Source organism: Mesocricetus auratus, unplaced genomic scaffold (genome assembly GCF_017639785.1).
Source record: "Mesocricetus auratus isolate SY011 unplaced genomic scaffold, BCM_Maur_2.0 Super-Scaffold_4256, whole genome shotgun sequence".
Taxonomy (NCBI): domain Eukaryota; kingdom Metazoa; phylum Chordata; class Mammalia; order Rodentia; family Cricetidae; genus Mesocricetus; species Mesocricetus auratus.
The window spans coordinates 104,497,172-104,514,563 of record NW_024429182.1 but is presented as its reverse complement, the minus strand read 5'-3'; positions in this window follow the sequence as shown (position 1 = coordinate 104,514,563).

The window sequence follows — 17,392 nt, the reverse complement described above, 5'->3', positions numbered from 1 at the left end:
AGGTCATGCCACAATTTATGACCCAAAAATTCAGTGGGATGGGAGCCACAGGAATGCATAACTCTCAATTTACTGTGTTTCCTCCCTTGCCTTCAGTATTCTCCCATCAAAAAAAAAATAAGAGCTTTGAAATGAAATCAACTCTAGTATGCCTTTCATCTTTAGAATAATTAAGTCTAGCTGTACTTTCTACACAAATAGAAGTGGAAAACCTCATTCATAAAAGGAGAGGAATGTTATAAGGTTTATTTTAAGGAATTGAAACATCTTAATAGAAATTCAATTCCCAAAACAACAAAGAATAGCAACAATTTAGAATTTTTCAAGTACAATGTTGAAAAGGTATGGAGAGAGTGAACAGCCTTGTCTTGTTCCTGATTTTAGAGGAATTGCACTGAGTTTCTGTCCATTTATTTTGATGTTGGATGTTGGTTTACTGTATATAGCTTTTATTATGTTTAATTATGTTCCTGTTATCCCAGATCTCTCCAAGAACTTTATCATGAAGGGGTGTTGGATTTTGTCACAGGCTTTTTCAGCTTCTAGTGAGATGATCATGTGATTTTTGTTTTTCAGCTTGTTTATATGGTGGGTTACATTGATGGATTTTCGTATGTTGAACCATCCCTACATCCCTGGGATGGAACCTACTTGAATATGGTGAATGATTGTTTTGATGTGTTCTTGGATCCGATTTGCCAGTATTTTATTGAGTATTTTTGCATCAATGTTCATGAGAGATATTGGTCTGAAGTTCTCTTTCTTAGTTGTATCTTTGTGTGGCTTGGGGATCAAGGTTATTGAAGCCTCATAGAAAGAGTTTGGCAAAGACCCTTCTGCTTCTATTGCGTGGAATACTTTGAGAAGAGTTGGTATAAGCTGTTCTTTGAATTTCTGGTAGAAATCTGCACTGAGGCCATCTGGACCAGGACTTTTTTTTGGTTGGGAGACTTTTGATGACTATTTCTATTTCCATAGGGGTTATAGGTCTATTTAAATTGCTTATCTGTTCTTGATTTAATTTTGGCAAGTGATAGCTATCCAGGAATTAGTCCATTTCCTTTAAATTTTCGATTTTGTGGAGTACAGGTTTTCAAAGTATGACCTGATGATTCTCTGAATTTCCTCAGAGTCTGTTATGTCCCCCTTTTCATTTCTGATTTTGTTAATTTGCATGTTCACTCTCTGCTGTTTGGTATGTTTGGATAAAGGTTTGTCTATCTTGTTGATTTTCTCAAAGAACTAACTCTTCGTTGCATTGATTCTTTGTATTGTTTTCCTAGTTTCTACTTTATTGATTTCAGCCCTCAATTTGATTATTTCCTGGCGTCTACTCCTCCTGGGGGATTTTGCTTCTTTGTGTTCTAGAGCTTTCAGCTGTACTGTTAATTCTCTAGTATAACTATTCTCCAGTTTCTTCATGTGGCCACTTAGTGCTGTGAACTTCCCCGGTAGCACTGCTTTCAAAGTGTCCCATAGGTTTGGGTATGTTGTGTTTTCATTCTCATTGAATTATAGGAAGTCTTTAATTTCTTTTTGTAATATTTCTTTGACCCAGTAACGGTGCAGTTGTGCATTATTCAATTTCCATGAGTTTGTAGGTTTTCTGCAATTTGTGTTGTTGTTGAATTCTAATTTTAAAGCATGGTGGTCTGATAAGATACATGGAGTCATTCCAATTATTTTGAAGCTGCTGAGGTTTGGATATTTTAAACCATGAATCTGTAGTAGTGATTAATTATTTTAATTTATACATATCTAAAAATAACTCCATTAAGTTTTCAACTTGAAACCTTAGTGTTGGTAAGTGTATAATTCTAGGATCACTACTTGCATTTTTCTTTATGGTACTTTATAAATGTGCTCTTCCACACTGATTGTGGTGAAAACATGTTGTCACCCTTATATTAGTTCAACTCTCTCATTTTTCTATTTGCTGTGATAATTTACTGTTGACCAGAAAAATTTATTCATGATGTAACTTGATGTTAAATTTTCATTTTCAATTTTGTGTGTGTGTGTGTGTGTGTGTGTGTGTGTGTTTGCATAAGGCATAAGGCCCCTACACATATGTGGAGGTAATGAACAACTTCCATTAGTAGGTTTTATCCTTTTAGTATATTGGGCTGAGAACAAAACACAGGCTATAAAGCTTGATGATAGACATGCTTACCAGTGAGGCATCTGGCCAGCCTGTGACATTTTTCTTTATGCTTCTCAAGCATAGAATTTCACTGAAATTTACATATGTCTATGTTTGCAATTTTAGGTCATAGTATGCTGAAATATTTCTTCATATAGTCTTAAAATGCACTGCTTACAAATAGATTTGGCTACTTTGTGTTCCCTCACAACTAATAATACCCTATCATTTGCTTTCATGTGTCTTTAGTAATAAAACTTTAGTTTATTACTAAATCTTCAAGTTCACAAACCTTATTCTTTGGCAATATTTATCTGTTATTACCTCTGTCCATGATATTATTTTAATCTTTCATGCTTCTTAACTTTTAAACATGTATGATATAATTTTGAAACTCTTTGACTGCTCTTGTGTCTGAATTCCTATAACTTTGTCTATTCTGATTGATCTAATTACTTACATAGGATTTTATTTTCCTTCCTCCTTGCATGACTGATTATTTTTTAATTGAATATCAAAATTTGAATGTCAAATAAATATTACTTAGAATTATCCTATAATGGAGCTTGATACTGTAAATAATCATACCCCAGTACAGAATCCGTATAAAATAATGAATATTTTATGGATATGTATCCCATACCACTGAGCTCTCTTCCTTTTGTATTCTCTTTTGATTTGTGAATCTTACACTTTCTGATTTTGACTAGTGGGATTTGACACTACTCCTAGATCTCTGTCAGACTTATTCTCTTTATCCTTTGGGTGATTACAGCCCTGATTCCTGAAGTTTTCACATATCCATGCCTTAATTAGTGCTCAGATGGAAGGTGTTCTGACATTAGCCTATTCTTACACCTGATTATCTCTACGCTTAGCTTCTTTTTATTCCATACTCTGACCTGGAACTGACATTTCATTCTCATCCCCTTAGTTCAGGTGACCTGCTTGGCTCTGAGTTCTGTTCCAATATTGTCAAACATGAAAACTGACCCAAAATTTTGAAATACATCTTCTCATTTGTTTTTGGCTTTTATGATTTGGTATGTTTTATTGTATATGCTTAGTGTCTTGAGATTTTAAGAAGAGATATAAATCTACTCTTGTTGCCCCACCTTCATTGGAAGCAGAAATTTCTCCAAGTCATTTTTACATACAGGAAGAGAAAAGGAAAATCAATGTCTTTTGTAATTATTTGATTTTGTTCTCTGATAATTTCATATACGTATATATAACACATGCTTGATTATTCATCTTCCACTATTTTTGTTTTCCTCCCACTCTTATACACCCTTATTTCCCATAATCTCTTTCCAAAAATTCATGGCTTTTTGTTTTGTTTTCTGATATACCAAATCTGAGTTTAACCAGAACCATCTGTACAACCATAATTTTTGACTTATCCATTGGAACATGGTGGATTCACTGGTAGGCATAAAATTGAAGATAAAAATTCCCAGTCTCCTAGGATCTACTATCAGCCAGTATCTCAGTAGGAAGTGCTAGAACATCACTAGTAATTTCCCCAACCATAACAGTCTCATCAAGCCTACTACCAATGACTGCTCTTCCTGTCAGTTCACCATTACCATGGCTGGGTCAAGCTTAGGAGATGGAATTTTGCTGCCATTCTAAATATGTGCTGTTTTATGTCTTTTTCCACTTCCTCTTCCACATCATTTTCTAAGTCTGAGAGGTAGTAGATAACATGTTTTCTTTAGAACTGACCCATCAGAGTCTTGGGTTTCATCTTTTATTTGTTTTCTTGGTTCAGGTTTGGATTTTTTGCTCTGCATTTTAAAAGAAATATTTTCCATGCTCTTGTACCTGCGTTATAATCTCTTTCTCTATTAGAGACAAGGATGGGATTCACCTTTCTGAGTCCAGGTCTTGTGGTGAGGAGTCTTGTGAAGGTTATTGAGGTGTGACTGGGTGGAGCAAAGTCAAAAGGAGATGCTTTCTTTTATGGTCTCTTGGGCCAACTGTATAAAGATGGGTGTCGGGTTCTGAAGAAAAAGTAATTACTGTCTTTATGGAAATGTTTGGTTGCTATAATGTAGAAAGAAAAAAATATTATTAATCAGACATTATACTGGAGCCTATTAAAATGTTATTCAGAAACATATTCATGCCTTCTGGTATTAAATTTATAGCCATTTTATAATAGCCATGCTTCTTGTTTTTACTTGCAAGTTTTTGAGGGATATGATGTTGTGACTCAGAATCCTGAAAGTGTGAATTTAGAGGTCATTTGCTCTCTATTAGAAAACCTGTTTTCATTAACAATTAAATACTGATATTAGCACCTCCTCTGCACACCTTTCCATGATGTTATAAAAATAGATTGAGGTAACGAGTAGAACTAGCATTTTAATTGTTAAGTAATATATCAATACAGGAATTATTATTAAAATCATGTCAGGCACTTTGAAGAAATTTTAATTGAGAAGACTCAGAAGTTATAACACAGTATTTCATATTTGTGTGTACTTTCTTCTCATGTCAACTCTATCCCAGAGAGAATCCCTTAACTCGAAAATACTAGCACTTTCTTTTGAGACACACCAATGAGTCCTATAGACTACTACTGAGCTCTAAGTTGTATAATGGTGAGTGCATCTAGGCTTTCTTCTTGTGTGCTTTAAAAAAAACTCAGTACTACTCAATTTCCTTAAATCTTTAAAACAGGAGTTGATGGGATTACATTAAATTTAAAAATGTATGCAATTAAAAAAAAACTAGTAATCCTAGCTTTGTGTGTCTATGGTAAGGAAGAAAATATGTATGATAAAATATGTGAGTGACTGTGTATTCCAGGTAGTAGGTGGTAGTAATTCTAAAACATGAAAACAACTCATTAAAGCAACTAAAATACCTATGTGGATAGGTATTGAATACTACATTGAATAACAAGGACTATGTTATTTCCTGTAAGGAGCTCAACAGGCAGACACCAAATGTCAGTCAGTCTTTTATTCCTTTCTAATCCCAAAGATTTACATGCAGTCAGTCAACCAAATCTCATTGCATTTTTTTCCAGGATCCTGCCATGGCTATTCACCTACACTCATGACACAATTCATCCCAATTTTTTTCTCTGTTAATTTTCAACAGTAACCTGTATTTGGCCTTAACTAAAAGGTTATTCTTCCTTTAAGGACACACCTCTCCTGGGAAACATTATATGTTGCTTTGAAAAATAGGCAAAAATCTATGTTATTTTCCATAACAGAGTCCTTCTGAACAGGTCAGTGTGTTTTATATACCTCCTCTCACAGGCACCAGCATACTCTGTTTTCTGGTCATTCTGGTGACCAAACATAAACCTTGCTGTTGGTGTACAAATTACACCTTCCTGGAATTTTCTCACTATTGTATGTGTCAAGTATATTTTAATAGCTTAATCAAATAATAGGTACTATTTACACAAGGCTATTCATGTATCAGTCATGGCTCTACAAATAGTGCTTCATTTTATGTTTCACTCACCATATAGACAATAAAAGAGGATGCCACTCATATAATTTTTACACAAGGAAAACTAAGAACACTAAAATACATCTCCAACCATAATTTTCAGTAGTATAGACCATGCATTATTCTTTGTTAAACCAGTTTGTTCTCAAGAACAATGCCTTTCCTAAGTTCCTGTTCTTTCACTTATGAATTGATCTGTAATGAAAAAAGTTATTTTGACTCAATTCGTTCATCTGGGGAATAAAATTATTAAAAATAGTTACCAGTGATAAATTTTAAAACTTTAAAATATATACATAAAACACCAATCAATTGTCAGATATATAGTAAGATGGAGTATATTTCACTGATATTAAACATGATCATAATCATCATCAATTAAACTAATACCTGTTTATTTCTGCACACTTGAAAGCTTTATTTCTCCCTCTACCTTCTCTCTGTATAAATGGTGCTGCATGGGAACAGAGTGATTGATCTATACATTAGGGGGCTGAAATTAGCCCTGACATCTTTGACCTTACCAATGTTCATCCAGATGTTGGATTTCATTCCCATAGTGGTGATTTACAATAGATGGCACATTTATGAATAGCCCTGAAGAAAGAAACTTCCTCTGATGAGAAGCAAATGATCTTCCTTTAGAAATACAAAATGACTGTGCTAAGATTAATGTTCTTCCTAAAAATGTCAAAGTAATTAATAACAATTAGAAAGTTAATACAAAATGATGCCAACCATTTGGTAACAATAAATAAATGTGCATGGGTACGTGGCTAGCTGTCCTTTAGAAGCGTTGTTTCATTGAAAAATGAACATATATGTGTGTGATACATGCGTGTGTATTTATCCAAGTATGTAATAAATAAAAATATAACAACCAAAGGCTAAAGAATGTAGCATTATTGACAAGAGCATTAGTACTCATAGAGGATCAGAAATGCACTGAACCAACCTATCTCCAGATTTTTATCTCTGTGGTCCTTCTGAGCAGTGAGCACAAATAATTATGGAAGATGAACATAGGACTCAACTTGAGTTCCCACACTTGGTCATTCCACCTACTGGTATTGGTGATACTGGGAAACTATGTTGAATATGTCTTAGTTTGTAGACTGGTGAATGATATACCGGAAAAAAGCATTTAAAATATGTCCAGGTAGATCAAATAAATCTTAGAACATGGATTAGAGTATAGATCAAAAGTTGAGATGCTGTTTGCTCCACATGTTCTTGTGTACTTTAAGAGTAAGGGACTCGATCAGCTCTTCCAAGCCCCAAACCCCAGCAAGCCCAGCTTCAGGTGAGGTTGGGTCTCCAGCTGGGATCCCCTGCCCGACTCCGATCCCCTTGATCCTCGGGCCACACCTGGCATCCAGAAGACCAGCCCACATAGGAAAGACATCAACTGTTCCAAGCCCCAAACCCCAGCGAGCCCAGCTTCAGGTGAGATTGGGTCTCCAGCTGGGACACCCCCCCACTCCCATCCCCTTGATCTTCGGGGCCGCTCCTGGCATCCAGAAGACCCTCCCACACAGGAAAGACATCAGCTCTTCCCAGCCCCAAACCCCAGCGAGTCCAGCTTCTGGGATCCCCCGCCCGACACCCATCCCCTTGATCTTCTGGGCCACACCTGGCATCCAGAAGACCCTCCCACACAGGAAAGACATCAGCTCTTCCCAGCCCCAAACCCCAGCGAGTCCAGCTTCTGGGATCCCCCGCCCGACACCCATCCCCTTAATCTTCGGGGCCGCTCCTGGCATCCAGAAGACCCTCCCACACAGGAAAGACATCAGCTCTTCCCAGCCCCAAACCCCAGCGAGTCCAGCTTCTGGGATCCCCCACCCGACACCCATCCCCTTGATCTTCTGGGCCACACCTGGCATCCAGAAGACCCGCCCACACAGGAAAGACATCAGCTCTTCCCAGCCCCAATCCCCAGTGAGCCCAGCTTCAGGAAGGACATCAGCTCTTCCCAGCACCAAACCCCAGCGAGTCCAGCTTCTGGAATCCCCCGACTGACACCCATCTCCTTGATCTTCGGGGCTGCTCCTGGCATTCAGAAGACCCGCCCACACAGGAAAGACATCAGCTCTTCCAAGCCCCAAGCCCCAAACCAGAGTCCAGCTTCAGGAAAGACATCAGCTCTTCCAAGCCCCAAGCCCCAAACCCCAGTGAATCCAGCTTCAGAAGACCCGCCCACACAGGAAAGACATCAGCTCTTCCAAGCCCCAAACCCCAGCTAGTCCAGCTTCAGCTTCAGGAAGGAGGGAGACCAGTGGAGACAGAAAGACCCCACCAGCATACACTGGAAAAGAGATGGGAAGAAGACAGAATAAGAGCTCACTCAGTAATAGAAAGACCAACATGACCCCACCAGAATCAAGGGATCCAACACCAGCAAGACCCGAAAAGGACTACATAGATGAAGGAGAGGAGACAGACCTTAAAAATTATTTCATGAAGATGATGGAGACCCTCAAAGAAGAAAGGAGGAAATCCCTTAAAGAAATTGAAGAAAAAAACAAACAAAAAATCCATGAAATGGGGGGAAAATTCAAGAAATAAACAAATCTCCCAAAGAATCTAAAGAGCACCAAGAAAAAACAACCAAAAAGATGAAGGAAACAACTCAAAGAGTTGGAGGATTGAAAGCTGAAATAGAAATGATAAAGAAAACACAGAATGAAGGGATGCTGGAGATAGAAAAGCTGGGTAAACGATCAGGAACTACAGATGCAAGTATCACCAATAGAATACAAGAGATAGAAGAGAGAATCTCAGGTGTTGAAGACTCATTAGAGGATATAGAGTCGTTAGATAAAGAAAATCTCAAAACCAACAAATCCTTAACACAAAATATCCAGGAAATATGAGACACTGTGAAGAAGCCAAACCTAAGAATAATAGGTATAGAAGAAGGCGAAGAAATACAACTCAAAGGTACAGAAAACATATTCAACAAAAGCATAGAAGAAAACTTCCCTAACTTAAAGAAAGATATGCCTATGAAAATACAAGAATCTTACAGAACACCAAATAGGCTGGACCAGAAAAAGAAGTCACCTCACCATATAATAATCAAAACATCAAACCTACAGAGTAAAAAGAAAATATTAAGAGCAGCTAAAGAAAAAGGCCAAGTAACATACAAAGGCAGACCTATCCGAATTACACCTGACTTCCCATCGAAACGATGAAAGCCAGAAGATCATGGGCAGATGTCCTACAAACGATAAGGGAACAAGGATGCCAGCCCAGACTACTATATCCAGCAAAGCTCTCAATTACCATAGATGGAGAAAACAAAATATTCCATGACAAAGCCAGATTTAAACAATACGTATCCATGAATCCAGCTCTACAGAAAGTGCTAGAAGGAAAACCTAGATCCAAGGAAGATAACTACATTCACAAAGACATAGGCAAGATATAATCCCACTCTACAAAACACCAAAAGAAAAAGGGAGGAGAAACTACACAAAATAACTTCACTAACAATAAATCAAGCACAAACAAGAATCATCAATCAATGGTCATTAATATCCCTCAGTGTCAACGGCCTCAACTTGCCTATAAAAAGCCACAGACTAGCAGAATGGATACGAAGACAGAACCCTTCCTTCTGCTGCATACAAGAAACACATCTCAACATCAAAGACAGACATTACCTCAGAGTAAAGGGTGGGGAAAAGGTCTTCCAATCAAATGGTCCCAAGAAACAAGCGGGTGTAGCAATCCTAATATCTAACAAACTAGACTTCAAATTAAAATCAATCAAAAGAGATGAAGAAGGTCACTTCATATTCATCAAAGGAAAAGTACATCAAGATGAAGTCTCAATTTTAAACATCTATGCCCCAAATACAAAGGCACCTACACTCATGAAAGAAACACTACTAAAGCTCAAAATGCACATAAAATCTCACACACTAATAGTAGGAGAATTCAACACTCCACTCTCCCCGCTAGACAGGACCTCCAGACAGAAACTTAACAAAGAAACAAAAGAACTAATAGAAGTTATGACCCAACTGGGTTTAACAGATATCTATAGAACATTCCACCCAAATACAAAGGGATATACCTTCTTCTCGGCACCACATGGAACCTTCTCTAAAATTGACTACATAATAGGAAACATTGCTAATCTCCACAGATACAAAAAAATTGGAATAACCCCCTGTATCTTATCAGACCACTATGCATTAACATTAGAATTCAGCAATAACACAAATCGCAGAAACCCTACAAACTCATGGAGATTGAACAATGCACCATTGCACCATCCCTGGGTAAAGGAAGAAATAAAAAAAGAAATTAAAGACTTCCTCGATTTCAATGAGAATGAAGACACAACAGACACAAACTTATGGGACACTTTGAAAGCAGTGCTGAGAGGAAAGTTTATAGCACTAAGTGCCCACATGAAAAAACTGGAGAACAGTCATACTAGAGAATTAATAGCACAGCTGAATGTTCTAGAACAAAAAGAAGCAAACTCACCCAGGAGGAGCAGACACCAGGAAATAATCAAATTGAGGACTGAAATCAATCAAGTAGAAACCAGGAAAACACTGAGAAGAATCAATGAAACAAAGAGTTGGTTCTTTGAGAAAATCAACAAAATAGACAAACCTCTGTCTAAACTAACCAAAAGACAGAGAGAGAGCATGCTGATTAACAAAATCAGGAATGAAAAAGGGGACATAACAATGGACTCTGAGGAAATCCAGAGAATCATCAGGGCATACTTTGAAAATCTGTACTCCACAAAATTTGAAAATATAAAGGAAATGGACAATTTCCTGGATAGATATCATATGCCAAAACTAAATCAAGAACAGATAAACAATCTAAACAGACCTATAACGCCTAATGAAATAGAAGCAGTCATCAAAAGTCTCCCAAACAAAAAAAGCCCAGGCCCAGATGGCTTCAGTGCAGAATTCTAACAGAAATTCAAAGAAGAGCTAATTCCAATACTCCTCAAAGTATTCCACACAATAGAAGCAGGAGGCTCACTGCCAAACTCTTTTTACGAGGCTACAATTACCTTGATACACAAGCCACACAAAGACACAACTAAGAAAGAGAACTGTAGACCAATTTCCCTCATGAACATCGATGCAAAAATACTCAATAAAATACTCGCAAACCGGATTCAAGTATACATCAGAAAAATCATCCACCATGATCAAGTAGGCTTCATCCCAGGAATGCAGGGATGGTTCAACATTAGAAAATCTATCAATGTAATCTACCATATTAACAATCTGCGAATGAAAAACCACATGATCATCTCACTAGATGCTGAAAAAGCCTTTGACAAAATCCAGCACCCCTTCATGATAACGGTCCTAGAGAGATCAGGGATAACAGGAACATACCTGAATATAATAAAAGCAATATACAGTAAACCCACAGCTAACATCAAACTAAATGGAGAGAAACTCAAAGCAATTCCTCTAAAATCAGGAACAAGACAAGGCTGTCCACTCTCTCAAATTTGTCTTCAATATTGTACTTGAAGTTCTAGGTACAGTAATAAGACAACAAAAGGAGATAAAGGGGGTACAAATAGGAAAAGAAGAAGTCAAACTTTCACTATTTGCAGATTATATGATTGTTTACATAAGTGACCCAAAAAACTCCGCAAGGTTACTCCTAGAGCTGATAAACACCTTCAGCAATGTGGCAGGATACAAGGTAAACTCAAAAAAATCAGTGGCCCTATTATATACAGATGATGAAGTGACTGAGAAAGAAATCAGAGAAACATCACCCTTTACAATAGCCAAAAACAGCATCAAATATCTGGGGATAATGTTAACCAAGGAAATTAAAGACCTGTATATCAAGAACTTTGTGTCTTTAAAGAAAGAAATCAAAGAAGATACCAGAAAATGGAAAGATCTCCCATGCTCTTGGATTGGTAGGATCAACATAATAAAAATGGCAATTTTGCCAAAAGCAGTCTACAGATTCAATGCAATCCCTATCAAAATTCCATCACAATTCTTCAAGGACCTGGAAAGAATATTAATCAACTTTATATGGAAAAACAAAATGCACAGGATAGCCAAAACAACCCTATACAATAAAGGAACATCAGGAGGCATCACCGTAACTGACTTCAAGCTCTATTATAGAGTTATAGTCCTGAAAACAGCTTGGTATTGGCACAAAAATAGGCAGGTAGACCAATGGAACCGAACTGAAAACCCTAATTTTAACCCACACACCTATGAACACTTGATTTTTGACAAAGAAGCTAAAACTGTACAATGGAAAAAAGAAAGCATCTTCAACAAATGGTGCTGGCATAACTGGGTACTGGTATGCAGAAGATTGCAGATAGATCCATGTTTATCACCTTGTACAAAACTTAAGTCCAAATGGATCAAAGATCTCAACATAAATCCAGCCACAGTGAAACTTTTAGGAGAGAAAGTGGGAGATACTCTTCAACGAGTTGGTACAGGAGACCACTTCCTAAACATAATACCAGTGGCGCAAACACTGAGATCGACAATTAACAAATGGGACCTCCTGAAACTAAAAAGCTTCTGTAAGGCAAAGGACACAGTCAACAAGATAAAAAGGCAGGCCACAGAATGGGAAAAGATATTCACTAACCCAACATCTGACAGAGGGCTAATCTCCAAAATTTACAAAGAACTCAAGAAACAAGTCTCCAAAACACCAAAGGATCCAATTAAAAGGTGGGGTACAAAACTAAATAGAGAATTCTCAACAGAGGAGGCTAAAATGGCCAAGAGACACTTAAGAAAGTGCTCAACATCCTTAGCCATCAGGGAAATGCAAATCAAAACAACTCTGAGATACCATCTTACTCCTGTCAGAATGGCTAAAATCAAAAACACTGAAGACAATTTATGCTGGAGAGGATGTGGAGAGAGGGGAACTCTACTTCACTGCTGGTGGGAGTGCCAATTCGTACAGCCTCTTTGGAAATCAGTGTGGAGATTCCTCAGGAAAATGGAAATTATTCTACCGCAAGACCCAGCAATTGCACTCTTGGGCATATATCCAAATGAGGCAAATTCATACAACAAGGGCATCTGCTCCACGATGTTAATAGCAGCATTATTTGTAATAGCCAGAACCTGGAACCAACCTAGATGCCCCTCAACTGAAGAGTGGGTGGAGAAAATGTGGTACGTTTACACAATGGATATTACTCAGCAGAAAAAAACAATGGAATCTTAAAATTCGCAGGTAAATGGATGGCACGGGAGGAAGCCATCCTGAGTGAGGTAACCCAGTCGCAAAAAGACAAACATGGTATGTACTCACTCATATATGGTTTCTAGAGAGTCTGGGAAACAGGAAAGAACCTAAAAGATATGCATGTATGCATAGTACCCAAGAGAAGAGGATTGAGACAAGATCCTCTGAATGGATGGGGAACACGGTGAAAGGCAAGGGGGAGTGGGAGCTGGGAAGAAGAGAGGGGGAGAAGAGAAAGACAGAGTAGGTCATGGGGGAACAGGAAGTTGAGTGGGTGGGGGTAGAATAGGGGGAAGAGGGAATCATAGGTTTGAAGACGGATCAGGCACCAGAGTGACCTCTAGTGATCTAAAGGGATAACACCAATTGGCAAGCTAAGTAATAGTGGAGAGACCACCTCGAAGGCCCATTCCTGATAATGAACTTGATATCTATAACCATCTGGGAGCCTTCATCCAGTGGCTGATGGAAGCAAAGGCAAACACACAGTTAAACACTGAACTGAACCCAAGGAACCCAGTGGCTGAGAGAGAGGAGTGATGAGCAAATTGGCAAAGAATGGGCTGGCAAAACCAGCAGAGACAGCTGATCAGAACAGGGGAGAGCTCTTGGACCCCAGAATGACAGCGGGGAGGCTAACATGGGACTGATCTGGAACCCCCCCAAATGTGAGTGTCAGTGAGAAGGCCTGGGCAACCTATGGGGCCTTGAGCAGTGAATCAGTGTCTATCCCTGGAATACAAAAAGTCATTGTGTGCCCGTAGCACAAAGAGGGATGCTCTCTCAGCCTGGACTCTTAGGGGAATGCCTGGACCCTACCCGGAGTGAAATGACAGACTCTAGATATCCCCTATTTGGAAGGAATTGGCAATAGGGTGGGAGGCTGGGGGGGGAAGGGGAGCGCGGGAGGAGGGGAGGGAGAGGGAACTGGGATTGACATGTAAAACAAGCTATTTAAAATGAAAAAAAATGATATAAAAAATTTAAAGATGGTCAAAGCGAGGAAAAAAAGAGTAAGGGACTCTAGAGATTATTGTTAGGACTGATACACTAGGCAGGTGGTATATTGAACTCCAAAACAAAATACCGCACACTTTCTGCTCTTTCACGTTCAGTGTATCTGGATTTATGTTGAGGTCTTTCATCTGTTTGAACTTTTTGAAGTTTTGTGTCTGGGATAGATATGGATCTAGTTATGCCAACACCATTTTTGAAGATGCTTTCTTTTTCCCATTATACAATTTTGGCTTCTTTGTCAAAAAACATGTGTTCATAGGTGTGTGGATTAATATCAGGGTCTTTAATCAATTCCCCTGATCCAGGTGTCTATATTTATGTCAATACCAAGCTGTTGTTATTACTGTAACTGTATAGTAGAGCTTGAAGTCAGGATTCGTGATGTCTCCAGAAATTCCTTTATTTTACAGGATTCTTATGGTTATCCTGTTTTTTGTTTGTGTGGTTGTTTGTTTTTCTATATGATGTTTAGTATTAAAGGTCTGTGAAGAATTGTTTTTGGATTTGGATGGAGATTTTATTGAATCTGTTGATTGCTTTTGGTAAAATTTGCATTTTTACTGTGTTGATCTCATCAACCCAAGAGCATGGGAGATCTTTCCATTTTCTGATATCTTCTGATTTTCTTTCTTGGAAGACTTAAAGTTCCTATCATACAGGTCTTTCATTTGTTTGGTCAATGTTACCCCAAGATATTTTATGTTATTTGTGGCCGTTGTAAAGGGAGATGTTTTTCTGATTTCATTCTTAGTCCATTTATCATTTGTATATAGGGGGGTACTGATTTTTTTTAGTTAATCTTGTATCCTGACACTTTGCTGAAGTTATTTTTCAGTTGTAGGAATTCCCTGGTAGAATTTTTGGGGTCACTTATGTAAACTATCATATAATCTGCAAATAGTGAAAGTTTGACTTCTTCCCTTCTAATTTTTATCCCCTTGATCTTCTTTTGTTGTCTCATAGTTCTAGCTAGAATTTCAAGTACTATATTGAATAGATAGGAAGAGAATGAACAGCCTTGTCTTGTTCCTGATTTTAGTGGAATCATTTTGGTTTTCTCTTCATTTAGTTTGATGTTGGCTTTTGGTATGCTGTATATTGCCTTTATTATGTATAGGTATGTTCCTTTTATCCATAATCACTCCAAGACTTTTATCATGAAGGGATGTTGAATTTTTTTCACAGGCTTTTTCAGCATCTAATGAGATAATGAACTCTGTAGACCAGACTGTTCTCCTACTCACGTAGATCTGCCTCCAGAGTTCTGGAATTAAAGGTGTATGCCAGAGCTGTGACTCAGAAAACTCTGTTTCAAAAAAACCAGTGTATGTGTGTGTGTGTGGTTTTCCATAAAAGACTTTCTAAAAACATCACATGCAAACTTCTTAATCTAAAAATATCTACACTCAATCTCTGTGACTGCTTACATGTAAACCAACCTTTCTGAGAAACTTCAATGCAACAATAAATGTTAAAAAATACTCCAAATTTCAAGTTAACAAGTTGTCTTCTACAAACATAGCTATACCACTCTTGAGTATATACCCAAAGGTTGCACAATCATACCACAAAGACACTTGTTCACAATGTTCATAGTGGTTTTATGTATAATAGCCAGAATCTAGAAACATCCTTAATGTCTCTCAACGAAGAAATGGACAAAGAAAATGTGGTACATTTATACAATGATTATGACTCTGCTGTTAAAAACAGGCAAATGGGTGGAACTAAAAACAGTCATCCTAAGATAGCCCAAATCAAGAAAAGCAAACATGGTATGTACTCACTCACAAGTGGAAATTATCTATAAAATAAAAAATAACTGGGTTACAATATACATACCCAGAGACATTAGGTAACAAGCAGGACTTAAAGGAGTTCACCTGAATCTTTCTTGGAAGGAGAAATAGAAGAGTGAGGATGGGATCACAAACAATCATCAGGTTGTCTGTGGGCAGGGAGGGGTGAGTTCTGAAAGAGACTCCTGGCAAGGGGGGCATTTCAGGATCAGCTAAAAACCCCATGAAAGGAAATCTCCCAGAAATTTACAATATGAAACCAGATAAAATGCCTATCTATAGCAGATACATAGCCTGAGCTGGCCGTCTCATGAGAAACCAATCTAGCTATATAAGTTTTTACCTACAGTCTGTTCTGCCTATAGGATGTACTTTGGTAAGAGTACCAAATTGAAGGACTAGCCAACCAATGACTGGTCTAGCCTAAAAGACATGCCATGAGAATAAGCCCACGCCTGACATTGCTTCAAGCACCAGGACCCAAAGGCTGAATGACCTGGAGACCTAGGATAGAGCCAAACATGAATAGAGAAAAAATGTAATTGTAATGATGCCTAACAATATTTTGCTATACTCATAAATTGGTGACTATGCCAATTGTCATCAGAGATGCTTCACTCAGAAACTGACGGGAACAAATGCAAAACCACAGCCAAACACTCAGCAGAGCTCAAAGAATCCTGAAGAACATGGAGAGAAATGACTGTAGGAGCCAAAGACATCATAAGAAAACCCACAGAATCAATTAAACTTAACTCATCATTTCTCACAGAGACTGAATCCACAAAGAGAGAACCTGCATGGGACTGACTATTCATTGCATATATTTTACAGTTTTGTAGCTTGGTCTTCTTTTGGGATTCGTAACAGTGGAAGCATGGGCTATCTCTGACTCTGTTATTGGCTTTTGTGAACTTACTCCTCATACTGGGTCATGTAACACGTACTTAATACATGGGGGGTGGTATTTACTCTTATGTAGCTTGATATGAAATGTTTTGTTGATATCCATGGGAGACCTGACCTTTCCTGAACAGATATGAAGGAGGAGTGGACTGGGGGTGGGAATAGAGGGTTGGGGAGGTACTAAGAGGAAAGGAGCAAGGGGAAACTGTGGCAGGGATATAAAATAAATAAATTAATTAAAAATATTAGAAAGTTGAAGTAAATAAGTGGTCTTCTAAAGGTAGAAGGTACTTGACATTCTATTTCCTTGTTTAGATATTTTAGAATAAATTCCTAATATAAGATATATGTATCACACAAAGACACACACACACACACACACACACACACACACAGAGAGAGAGAGAGAGAGAGAGAGAGAGAGAGAGAGAGCAAGAAAGAGAGAGATAAAGATACAGAGAGATGTCGAGCATCTACGAAATCAGCATTTCTCTTCCTTTATACAAGAATTTTTCTATCCCCCTGTACACACAGATATGTTTCTTTTCTGTGCAATGCTTAGGAATACAACTGATTATGTGACAATTTATTAAGCACACTGAGTAAATAAGAAATAAATCATTTGAACTTTAAACATTACTGAATTATGCAGATCTAACCCTATTAAATACAAATAAAGAAATCTGGGGCTGAAGATAGGACTCAGCAGTTAAGAGAAATTACTCTTCTTGCAGAGGATCCTGGTTCAGTTCCTAGTACCTACATGACAGGATATAAGTGTCTGTAACTGTAGTTA